This window comes from Schistocerca gregaria, chromosome 9, assembly GCF_023897955.1.
Source record: "Schistocerca gregaria isolate iqSchGreg1 chromosome 9, iqSchGreg1.2, whole genome shotgun sequence".
NCBI lineage: Eukaryota > Metazoa > Arthropoda > Insecta > Orthoptera > Acrididae > Schistocerca > Schistocerca gregaria.
In genome coordinates, this window is record NC_064928.1 from 40,952,821 (window position 1) to 40,966,172 (window position 13,352).

The 13,352-nt window shown below is 49.2% G+C and overlaps 1 non-coding gene across 1 annotated transcript; it reads right to left on the reverse strand.

Moving 5' to 3' along the window:
- Positions 1–485: 485 nt before the first annotated feature.
- Positions 486–559, reverse strand: Trnat-agu (transfer RNA threonine (anticodon AGU)). Its single transcript has one exon. It is a non-coding gene; the product is annotated as a tRNA-Thr (tRNA).
- Between the last annotated feature and the right edge of the window lie 12,793 nt (positions 560–13,352).

Sequence of the window (13,352 nt, forward strand, 5' to 3'; positions counted from 1 at the left end):
CTCCATTGCACTGCGCATACTACGAAACGCTCCCCAAACTTGGCACTCACCCTCGCAGCCGACTTTTCCGACTTTCCACGACGCTCACGCTAGTGACAGCATTATTTATAGTTCGACGTCGCGCCAAAGCGAATGAGCACAATTCGCCTACGGCTTAGGCCGCCCTCCTAGTGTGGCTGCTCGGTGTCTGCAGGCAGCGAGGGTCTGCAAGCTTCCTGTGTTCGCACCTATGTCACCTGTGCTTGCTTGTCAGAGACAGACTATCGCAAAACATACAACTCACTCCATGAATTGATTGCTACGGCATCTGTTATCAGCAGTCACAACTAGTAACACCAGTAGCAGCTGACTGCACGCAAAGAATAGGAATGTGCAGTGGGATTTACGTGAACTCGGCGCAAGCTTGTATCTTCCTAGACACATCTGCTGGCTGTGAATTATTCCACTTGCATATCAAGGTGCGCATGTAGGTGTGTTAAAATTTATGGCGGCACTGGGTATTGATCCCAGTACCTCTCGCATACTAAGCGAGCGCTCTACCATCTGAGCTACGCCCGCCCCCCCGAAGGCTTATGGTGCTACATACAGCCATATAGACGACACAGACCCTTGCACTCCCATTATTCAGCAGACAAACACTACTCTCTATGTATCTGTTAGGGTGCTTTCAGGTTTCGTGCATTCTGTATCGAATCGTAGTTGGCCACAATGAAAGTGGCACGTATAACGTCGAAAATAGAATTCGGACACCGCTCTGAGTAAGACCAACGTGTTGTCCACCCTCTAGACTTCAATGAGGTTAAGCCGCGATACCTAAGACAGAACTGCACTCGGTGACACCTCGATAACAGCCGGTCCCCACACTTACATCTTGCTCTCCTTACGTCAGTATACATCATATCAGTCTGTGACGCTGGCTTTGCAACATCTTGCGTGCCTTTAGGTTCGCCGCGACCAACACTTACCATGCACTGACCACAAAAAATGGAGGCGCCACGGCTTGAACCCTGGACCTTTCACATGCCAAGCGAACGCTCTACCAACTGAGCTACGCCCCATGCACGAGCAAACTGCGCTATTCCCCATTATTTGCGACTCAGATGCGCACGGACACGATGGTTGGTTGGTTTGTAGCGGTGAAGGGAACAGAGTACAAAGGCGCGGACCCGTTCATATACACAAAAGTTCCAAGTAGTTTCGATGCTCTGGTATTACAAATGCAAATTCCGTCTGTTTTTAACGTCTTAAATTGAAAGAGCAGTCACAAATTGCTCCGTTTTCACTCCTTGTCGACAATTATACAGCACCTGAGGTAACAAACACATCTCGAGCCCCATTGTGCACTACATTATTTATGCCAACTCAGTGCCTCGCTCTTTACTACTGTGTACCAATCTTGTCGTCCAACTGCAAAACACTGGGCCACAACAAGTTTCCGCGTCTCCATTGCACTGCGCATACTACGAAACGCTCCCCAAACTTGGCACTCACCCTCGCAGCCGACTTTTCCGACTTTCCACGACGCTCACGCAACGCTCACGCTAGTGACAGCATTATTTATAGTTCGACGTCGCGCCAAAGCGAATGAGCACATTTCGCCTACGGCTTAGGCCGCCCTCCTAGTGTGGCTGCTCGGTGTCTGCAGGCAGCGAGGGTCTGCAAGCTTCCTGTGTTCGCACCTATGTCACCTGTGCTTGCTTGTCAGAGACAGACTATCGCAAAACATACAACTCACTCCATGAATTGATTGCTACGGCATCTGTTATCAGCAGTCACAACTAGCCACACCAGTAGCAGCTGACTGCACGCAAAGAATAGGAATGTGCAGTGGGATTTACGTGAACTCGGCGCAAGCTTGTATCTTCCTAGACACATCTGCTGGCTGTGAATTATTCCACTTGCATATCAAGGTGCGCATGTAGGTGTGTTAAAATTTATGGAGGCACTGGGTATTGATCCCAGTACCTCTCGCATACTAAGCGAGCGCTCTACCATCTGAGCTACGCCGGCCCCCCCGAAGGCTGATGGTGCTACATACAGCCATATAGACGACACAGACCCTTGCACTCCCATTATTCAGCAGACAAACACTACTCTCTATGTATCTGTTAGGGTGCTTTCAGGTTTCGTGCATTCTGTATCGAATCGTAGTTGGCCACAATGAAAGTGGCACGTATAACGTCGAAAATAGAATTCGGACACCGCTCTGAGTAAGACCAACGTGTTGTCCACCCTCTAGACTTCAATGAGGTAAAGCCGCGATACCTAAGACAGAACTGCACTCGGTGACACCTCGATAACAGCCGGTCCCCACACTTACATCTTGCTCTCCTTACGTCAGTATACATCATATCAGTCTGTGACGCTGGCTTTGCAACATCTTGCGTGCCTTTAGGTTCGCCGCGACCAACACTTACCATGCACTGACCACAAAAAATGGAGGCGCCACGGCTTGAACCCTGGACCTTTCACATGCCAAGCGAACGCTCTACCAACTGAGCTACGCCCCATGCACGAGCAAACTGCGCTATTCCCCATTCTTTGCGACTCAGATGCGCACGGACACGACGGTTGGTTGGTTTGTAGCGGTGAAGGGAGCAGAGTACAAAGGCGCGGACCCGTTCATATACACAAAAGTTCCAAGTAGTTTCGATGCTCTGGTATTACAAATGCAAATTCCGTATGTTTTTAACGTCTTAAATTGAAAGAGCCGTCACAAATTGCTCCGTTTTCACTCCTTGTCGACAATTATACAGCACCTGAGGTAACAAACACATCTCGAGCCCCATTGTGCACTACATTATTTATGCCAACTCAGTGCCTCGCTCTTTACTACTGTGTACCAATCTTGTCGTCCAACTGCAAAACACTGGGCCACAACAAGTTTCCGCGTCTCCATTGCACTGCGCATACTACGAAACGCTCCCCAAACTTGGCACTCACCCTCGCAGCCGACTTTTCCGACTTTCCACGACGCTCACGCAACGCTCACGCTAGTGACAGCATTATTTATAGTTCGACGTCGCGCCAAAGCGAATGAGCACAATTCGCCTACGGCTTAGGCCGCACACCTAGTGTGGCTGCTCGGTGTCTGCAGGCAGCGAGGGTCTGCAAGCTTCCTGTGTTCGCACCTATGTCACCTGTGCTTGCTTGTCAGAGACAGACTATCGCAAAACATACAACTCACTCCATGAATTGATTGCTACGGCATCTGTTATCAGCAGTCACAACTAGCAACACCAGTAGCAGCTGACTGCACGCAAAGAGTAGGAATGTGCAGTGGGATTTACGTGAACTCGGCGCAAGCTTGTATCTTCCTAGACACTTGCATATCAAGGTGCGCATGTAGGTGTGTTAAAATTTATGGAGGCACTGGGTATTGATCCCAGTACCTCTCGCATACTAAGCGAGCGCTCTACCATCTGAGCTACGCCCGCCTCCCCGAAGGCTGATGGTGCTACATACAGCCATATAGACGACACAGACCCTTGCACTCCCATTATTCAGCAGACAAACACTACTCTCTATGTATCTGTTAGGGTGCTTTCAGGTTTCGTGCATTCTGTATCGAATCGTAGTTGGCCACAATGAAAGTGGCACGTATAACGTCGAAAATAGAATTCGGACACCGCTCTGAGTAAGACCAACGTGTTGTCCACCCTCTAGACTTCAATGAGGTTAAGCCGCGATACCTAAGACAGAACTGCACTCGGTGACACCTCGATAACAGCCGGTCCCCACACTTACATCTTGCTCTCCTTACGTCAGTATACATCATATCAGTCTGTGACGCTGGCTTTGCAACATCTTGCGTGCCTTTAGGTTCGCCGCGACCAACACTTACCATGCACTGACCACAAAAAATGGAGGCGCCGCGGCTTGAACCCTGGACCTTTCACATGCCAAGCGAACGCTCTACCAACCGAGCTACGCCCCATGCACGAGCAAACTGCGCTATTCCCCATTATTTGCGACTCAGATGCGCACGGACACGATGGTTGGTTGGTTTGTAGCGGTGAAGGGAGCAGAGTACAAAGGCGCGGACCCGTTCATATACACAAAAGTTCCAAGTAGTTTCGATGCTCTGGTATTACAAATGCAAATTCCGTCTGTTTTTAACGTCTTAAATTGAAAGAGCCGTCACAAATTGCTCCGTTTTCACTCCTTGTCGACAATTATACAGCACCTGAGGTAACAAACACATCTCGAGCCCCATTGTGCACTACATTATTTATGCCAACTCAGTGCCTCGCTCTTTACTACTGTGTACCAATCTTGTCGTCCAACTGCAAAACACTGGGCCACAACAAGTTTCCGCGTCTCCATTGCACTGCGCATACTACGAAACGCTCCCCAAACTTGGCACTCACCCTCGCAGCCGACTTTTCCGACTTTCCACGACGCTCACGCAACGCTCACGCTAGTGACAGCATTATTTATAGTTCGACGTCGCGCCAAAGCGAATGAGCACAATTCGCCTACGGCTTAGGCCGCCCTCCTAGTGTGGCTGCTCGGTGTCTGCAGGCAGCGAGGGTCTGCAAGCTTCCTGTGTTCGCACCTATGTCACCTGTGCTTGCTTGTCAGAGACAGACTATCGCAAAACATACAACTCACTCCATGAATTTATTGCTACGGCATCTGTTATCAGCAGTCACAACTAGCCACACCAGTAGCAGCTGACTGCACGCAAAGAATAGGAATGTGCAGTGGGTTTACGTGAACTCGGCGCAAGCTTGTATCTTCCTAGACACATCTGCTGGCTGTGAATTATTCCACTTGCATATCAAGGTGCGCATGTAGGTGTGTTAAAAATTCTGGAGGCACTGGGTATTGATACCAGTACCTCTCACATACTAAGCGAGCGCTCTACCATCTGAGCTACGCCCGCCCCCCGAAGACTAATGGTGCTACATACAGCCATATAGACGACACAGACCCTTGCACTCCCATTATTCAGCAGACAAACACTACTCTCTATGTATCTGTTAGGGTGTCTTTCAGGTTTCGTGCATTCTGTATCGAATCGTAGTTGGCCAAAATGAAAGTGGCACGTATAACGTCGAAAATAGAATTCGGACACCGCTCTTAGTAAGACCAACGTGTTGTCCACCCTCTAGACTTCAATGAGGTTAAGCCGCGATACTTAAGACAGATCTGCACTCGATGACACCTCGATAACAGCCGGTCCCCACACTTACATCTTGCTCTCCTTACGTCAGTATACATCATATCAGTCTGTGACGCTGGCTTTGCAACATCTTGCGTGCCTTTAGGTTCGCCGCGACCAACACTTACCATGCACTGACCACAAAAAATGTAGGACCCCGCCGCTTGAACGCTGGACCTTTCACATGCCAAGCGAACGCTCTACCAACTGAGCTACGCCCCATGCACGAGCAAACTGCGCTATTCCCCATTCTTTGCGACTCAGATGCGCACGGACACGATGGTTGGTTGGTTTGTAGCGGTGAAGGGAGCAGAGTACAAAGGCGCGGACCCGTTCATATACACAAAAGTTCCAAGTAGTTTCGATGCTCTGGTATTACAAATGCAAATTCCGTCTGTTTTTAACGTCTTAAATTGAAAGAGCCGTCAGAAATTGCTCCGTTTTCACTCCTTGTCGACAATTATACAGCACCTGAGGTAACAAACACATCTCGAGCCCCATTGTGCACTACATTATTTATGCCAACTCAGTGCCTCGCTCTTTACTACTGTGTACCAATCTTGTCGTCCAACTGCAAAACACTGGGCCACAACAAGTCTCCGCATCTCCATTGCACTGCGCATACTACGAAACGCTCCCCAAACTTGGCACTCACCCTCGCAGCCGACTTTTCCGACTTTCCACGACGCTCACGCAACGCTCACGCTAGTGACAGCATTATTTATAGTTCGACGTCGCGCCAAAGCGAATGAGTACATTTCGCCTACGGTTTAGGCCGCCCTCCTAGTGTGGCAGATCTTTCCGACATAGGCTTGAGAATCTTACGGGAACACTTGTACTGTTTCTAAATTAAGTGTAGGCGTGGGAGGAGGGTGCTTCCTGCGCACTAATAACAGCACGCTTGTCAATTGTGGACGCTAATCATTCGCTTGTATCTTCCTAGACACATCTGCTGGTTGTGAATTATTCCACTTGCATATCAAGGTGCGCATGTAGGTGTGTTAAAAATTCTGGAGGCACTGGGTATTGATCCCAGTACCTCTCGCATACTAAGCGAGCGCTCTACCATCTGAGCTACGCCCGCCCCCCCGACGACTAATGGTGCTACATACAGCCATATAGACGACACAGACCCTAGCACTCCCATTATTCAGCAGACAAACACTACTCTCTATGTATCCGTTTGGGTGTCTTTCAGGTTTCGTGCATTCTGTATCGAATCGTAGTTGGCCAAAATGAAAGTGGCACGTATAACGTCGAAAATAGAATTCGGACACCGCTCTTAGTAAGACCAACGTGTTGTCCACCCTCTAGACTTCAATGAGATTAAGCCGCGATACTTAAGACAGATCTGCACTCGATGACACCTCGATAACAGCCGGTCCCCACACTTACATCTTGCTCTCCTTACGTCAGTATACATCATATCAGTCTGTGACGCTGGCTTTGCAACATCTTGCGTGCCTTTAGGTTCGCCGCGACCAACACTTACCATGCACTGACCACAAAAAATGGAGGACCCCGCCGCTTGAACCCTGGACCTTTCACATGCCAAGCGAACGCTCTACCAACTGAGCTACGCCCCATGCACGAGCAAACTGCGCTATTCCCCATTCTTTGCGACTCAGATGCGCACGGACACGATGGTTGGTTGGTTTGTAGCGGTGAAGGGAGCAGAGTACAAAGGCGCGGACCCGTTCATATACACAAAAGTTCCAAGTAGTTTCGATGCTCTGGTATTACAAATGCAAATTCCGTCTGTTTTTAACGTCTTAAATTGAAAGAGCCGTCAGAAATTGCTCCGTTTTCACTCCTTGTCGACAATTATACAGCACCTGAGGTAACAAACACATCTCGAGCCCCATTGTGCACTACATTATTTATGCCAACTCAGTGCCTCGCTCTTTACTACTGTGTACCAATCTTGTCGTCCAACTGCAAAACACTGGGCCACAACAAGTCTCCGCGTCTCCATTGCACTGCGCATACTACGAAACGCTCCCCAAACTTGGCACTCACCCTCGCAGCCGACTTTTCCGACTTTCCACGACGCTCACGCTAGTGACAGCATTATTTATAGTTCGACGTCGCGCCAAAGCGAATGATTACATTTCGCCTACGGTTTAGGCCGCCCTCCTAGTGTGGCTGCTCGGTGTCTGCAGGCAGCGAGGGTCTGCAAGCTTCCTGTGTTCGCACCTATGTCACCTGTGCTTGCTTGTCAGAGACAGACTATCGCAAAACATACAACTCACTCCATGAATTGATTGCTACGGCATCTGTTATCAGCAGTCACAACTAGCAACACCAGTAGCAGCTGACTGCACGCAAAGAATAGGAATGTGCAGTGGGATTTACGTGAACTCGGCGCAAGGCAGATCTTTCCGACATAGGCTTGAGAATCTTACGGGAACACTTGTACTGGTTCTAAATTAACTGTAGGCGTGGGAGGAGGGTGCTTCCTGCGCACTAATAACAGCACGCTTGTCAATTGTGGACGCTAATCATTCGCTTGTATCTTCCTAGACACATCTGCTGGTTGTGAATTATTCCACTTGCATATCAAGGTGCGCATGTAGGTGTGTTAAAAATTCTGGAGGCACTGGGTATTGATCCCAGTACCTCTCGCATACTAAGCGAGCGCTCTACCATCTGAGCTACGCCCGCCCCCCCCCCCCCCCCCCCCCCCGAAGACTGATGGTGCTACATACAGCCATATAGACGACACAGACCCTTGCACTCCCATTATTCAGCAGACAAACACTACTCTCTATGTATCCGTTAGGGTGCTTTCAGGTTTCGTGCATTCTGTATCGAATCGTAGTTGGCCACAATGAAAGTGGCACGTATAACGTCGACAATAGAATTCGGACACCGCTCTGAGTAAGACCAACGTGTTGTCCACCCTCTAGACTTCAATGAGGTTAAGCCGCGATACCTAAGACAGAACTGCACTCGGTGACACCTCGATAACAGCCGGTCCCCACACTTACATCTTGCTCTCCTTACGTCAGTATACATCATATCAGTCTGTGACGCTGGCTTTGCAACATCTTGCGTGCCTTTAGGTTCGCCGCGACCAACACTTACCATGCACTGACCACAAAAAATGGAGGCGCCGCGGCTTGAACCCTGGACCTTTCACATGCCAAGCGAACGCTCTACCAACTGAGCTACGCCCCATGCACGAGCAAACTGCGCTATTCCCCATTCTTTGCGACTCAGATGCGCACGGACACGATGGTTGGTTGGTTTGTAGCGGTGAAGGGAGCAGAGTACAAAGGCGCGGACCCGTTCATATACACAAAAGTTCCAAGTAGTTTCGCTGCTCTGGTATTACAAATGCAAATTCCGTCTGTTTTTAACGTCTTAAATTGAAAGAGCCGTCACAAATTGCTCCGTTTTCACTCCTTGTCGACAATTATACAGCACCTGAGGTAACAAACACATCTCGAGCCCCATTGTGCACTACATTATTTATGCCAACTCAGTGCCTCGCTCTTTACTACTGTGTACCAATCTTGTCGTCCAACTGCAAAACACTGGGCCACAACAAGTCTCCGCGTCTCCATTGCACTGCGCATACTACGAAACGCTCCCCAAACTTGGCACTCACCCTCGCAGCCGACTTTTCCGACTTTCCACGACGCTCACGCTAGTGACAGCATTATTTATAGTTCGACGTCGCGCCAAAGCGAATGATTACATTTCGCCTACGGTTTAGGCCGCCCTCCTAGTGTGGCTGCTCGGTGTCTGCAGGCAGCGAGGGTCTGCAAGCTTCCTGTGTTCGCACCTATGTCACCTGTGCTTGCTTGTCAGAGACAGACTATCGCAAAACATACAACTCACTCCATGAATTGATTGCTACGGCATCTGTTATCAGCAGTCACAACTAGCAACACCAGTAGCAGCTGACTGCACGCAAAGAATAGGAATGTGCAGTGGGATTTACGTGAACTCGGCGCAAGGCAGATCTTTCCGACATAGGCTTGAGAATCTTACGGGAACACTTGTACTGGTTCTAAATTAAGTGTAGGCGTGGGAGGAGGGTGCTTCCTGCGCACTAATAACAGCACGCTTGTCAATTGTGGACGCTAATCATTCGCTTGTATCTTCCTAGACACATCTGCTGGTTGTGAATTATTCCACTTGCATATCAAGGTGCGCATGTAGGTGTGTTAAAAATTCTGGAGGCACTGGGTATTGATCGCAGTACCTCTCGCATACTAAGCGAGCGCTATACCATCTGAGCTACGCCCGCCCACCCGAAGACTAATGGTGCTACATACAGCCATATAGACGACACAGACCCTTGCACTCCCATTATTCAGCAGACAAACACTACTCTCTATGTATCCGTTAGGGTGTCTTTCAGGTTTCGTGCATTCTGTATTGAATCGTAGTTGGCCACAATGAAAGTGGCACGTATAACGTCGAAAATAGAATTCGGACACCGCTCTGAGTAAGACCAACGTGTTGTCCACCCTCTAGACTTCAATGAGGTTAAGCCGCGATACCTAAGACAGATCTGCACTCGATGACACCTCGATAACAGCCGGTCCCCACACTTACATCTTGCTCTCCTTACGTCAGTATACATCATATCAGTCTGTGACGCTGGCTTTGCAACATCTTGCGTGCCTTTAGGATCGCCGCAACATCTTGCGTGCCTTTAGGTTCGCCACGACCAACACTTACCATGCACTGACCACAAAAAATGGAAGCGCCGCGGCTTGAACCCTGGACCTTTCACATGCCAAGCGAACGCTCTACCAACTGAGCTACGCCCCATGCACGAGCAAACTGCGCTATTCCCCATTCTTTGCGACTCAGATGCGCACGGACACGATGGTTGGTTGGTTTGTAGCGGTGAAGGGAGCAGAGTACAAAGGCGCGGACACGTTCATATACAAAAACGTTCCAAGTAGTTTCGATGCTCTAGTATTACAAATGCAAATTCCGTCTGTTTTTAACGTCTTAAATTGAAAGAGCCGTCACAAATTGCTCCGTTTTCACTCATTGTAGACAATTATACAGCACCTGAGGTAACAAACACTTCTCGAGCGCCATTGTGCACTACATTATTTATGCCAACTCAGTGCCTCGCTCTTTACTACTGTGTACCAATCTTGTCGTCCAACTGCAAAACATTGGGCCACAACAAGTTTCCGCGTCTCCATTGCACTGCACATACTACGAAACGCTCCCCAAACTTGGCACTCACCCTCGCAGCCGACTTTTCCGACTTTCCACGACGCTCACGCTAGTGACAGCATTATTTATAGTTCGACGTCGCGCCAAAGCGAATGAGTACATTTCGCCTACGGCTTAGGCCGCCCTCCTAGTGTGGCTGCTCGGTGTCTGCAGGCAGCGAGGGTCTGCAAGCTTCCTGTGTTCGCACCTATGTCACCTGTGCTTGCTTGTCAGAGACAGACTATCGCAAAATATACAACTCACTCCATGAATTGATTGCTACGGCATCTGTTATCAGCAGTCACAACTAGTAACACCAGTAGCAGCTGACTGCACGCAAAGAATAGGAATGTGCAGTGGGATTTACGTGAACTCGGCGCAAGGCAGATCTTTCCGACATAGGCTTGAGAATCTTACGGGAACACTTGTACTGTTTCTAAATTAAGTGTAGGCGTGGGAGGAGGGTGCTTCCTGCGCACTAATAACAGCACGCTTGTCAATTGTGGATGCTAATCATTCGCTTGTATCTTCCTAGACACATCTGCTGGTTGTGAATTATTCCACTTGCATATCAAGGTGCGCATGTAGGTGTGTTAAAAATTCTGGAGGCACTGGGTATTGATCGCAGTACCTCTCGCATACTAAGCGAGCGCTCTACCATCTGAGCTACGCCCGCCCACCCCCGAAGACTAATGGTGCTACATACAGCCATATAGACGACACAGACCCTTGCACTCCCATTATTCAGCAGACAAACACTACTCTCTATGTATCCGTTTGGGTGTCTTTCAGGTTTCGTGCATTCTGTATCGAATCGTAGTTGGCCAAAATGAAAGTGGCACGTATAACGTCGAAAATAGAATTCGGACACCGCTCTTAGTAAGACCAACGTGTTGTCCACCCTCTAGACTTCAATGAGGTTAAGCCGCGATACCTAAGACAGATCTGCACTCGATGACACCTCGATAACAGCCGGTCCCCACACTTACATCTTGCTCTCCTTACGTCACTATACATCATATCAGTCTGTGACGCTGGCTTTGCAACATCTTGCGTGCCTTTAGGTTCGCCACGACCAACACTTACCATGCACTGACCACAAAAAATGGAGACGCCGCCGCTTGAACCCTGGACCTTTCACATGCCAAGCGAACGCTCTACCAACTGAGCTACGCCCCATGCACGAGCAAACTGCGCTATTCCCCATTCTTTGCGACTCAGATGCGCACGGACACGATGGTTGGTTGGTTTGTAGCGGTGAAGGGAGCAGAGTACAAAGGCGCGGACCCGTTCATATACACAAAAGTTCCAAGTAGTTTCGATGCTCTGGTATTACAAATGCAAATTCCGTCTTTTTTTAACGTCTTAAATTGAAAGAGCCGTCACAAATTGCTCTGTTTTCACTCCTTGTCGACAATTATACAGCACCTGAGGTAACAAACACATTTCGAGCCCCATTGTGCACTACATTATTTATGCCAACTCAGTGCCTCGCTCTTTACTACTGTGTACCAATCTTGTCGTCCAACTGCAAAACACTGGGCCACAACAAGTTTCCGCGTCTCCATTGCACTGCGCATACTACGAAACGCTCCCCAAACTTGGCACTCACCCTCGCAGCCGACTTTTCCGACTTTCCACGACGCTCACGCAACGCTCACGCTAGTGACAGCATTATTTATAGTTCGACGTCGCGCCAAAGCGAATGAGCACAATTCGCCTACGGCTTAGGCCGCCCTCCTAGTGTGGCTGCTCGGTGTCTGCAGGCAGCGAGGGTCTGCAAGCTTCCTGTGTTCGCACCTATGTCACCTGTGCTTGCTTGTCAGAGACAGACTATCGCAAAACATACAACTCACTCCATGAATTGATTGCTACGGCATCTGTTATCAGCAGTCACAACTAACAACACCAGTAGCAGCTGACTGCACGCAAAGAATAGGAATGTGCAGTGGGATTTACGTGAACTCGGCGCAAGCTTGTATCTTCCTAGACACATCTGCTGGTTGTGAATTATTCCACTTGCATATCAAGGTGCGCATGTAGGTGTGTTAAAAATTCTGGAGGCACTGGGTATTGATCGCAGTACCTCTCGCATACTAAGCGAGCGCTCTACCATCTGAGCTACGCCCGCCCGCCCCCGAAGACTAATGATGCTACATACAGCCATATAGACGTCACAGACCCTTGCACTCCCATTATTCAGCAGACAAACACTACTCTCTATGTATCCGTTTGGGTGTCTTTCAGGTTTCGTGCATTCTGTATCGAATCGTAGTTGGCCAAAATGAAAGTGGCACGTATAACGTCGAAAATAGAATTCGGACACCGCTCTTAGTAAGACCAACGTGTTGTCCACCCTCTAGACTTCAATGAGGTTAAGCCGCGATACCTAAGACAGATCTGCACTCGATGACACCTCGATAACAGCCGGTCCCCACACTTACATCTTGCTCTCCTTACGTCAGTATACATCATATCAGTCTGTGACGCTGGCTTTGCAACTTCTTGCGTGCCTTTAGGATCGCCGCAACATCTTGCGTGCCTTTAGGTTCGCCACGACCAACACTTACCATGCACTGACCACAAAAAATGGAGGCGCCGCGGCTTGAACCCTGGACCTTCCACATGCCAAGCGAACGCTCTACCAACTGAGCTACGCCCCATGCACGTGCAAACTGCGCTATTCCCCATTGTTTGCGACTCAGATGCGCACGGACACGATGGTTGGTTGGTTTGTAGCGGTGAAGGGAGCAGAGTACAAAGGCGCGGACCCGTTCATATACACAAAAGTTCCAAGTAGTTTCGCTGCTCTGGTATTACAAATGCAAATTCCGTCTGTTTTTAACGTCTTAAATTGAAAGAGCCGTCACAAATTGCTCCGTTTTCACTCCTTGTCGACAATTATACAGCACCTGAGGTAACAAACACATCTCGAGCCCCATTGTGCACTACATTATTTATGCCAACTCAGTGCCTCGCTCTTTACTACTGTGTA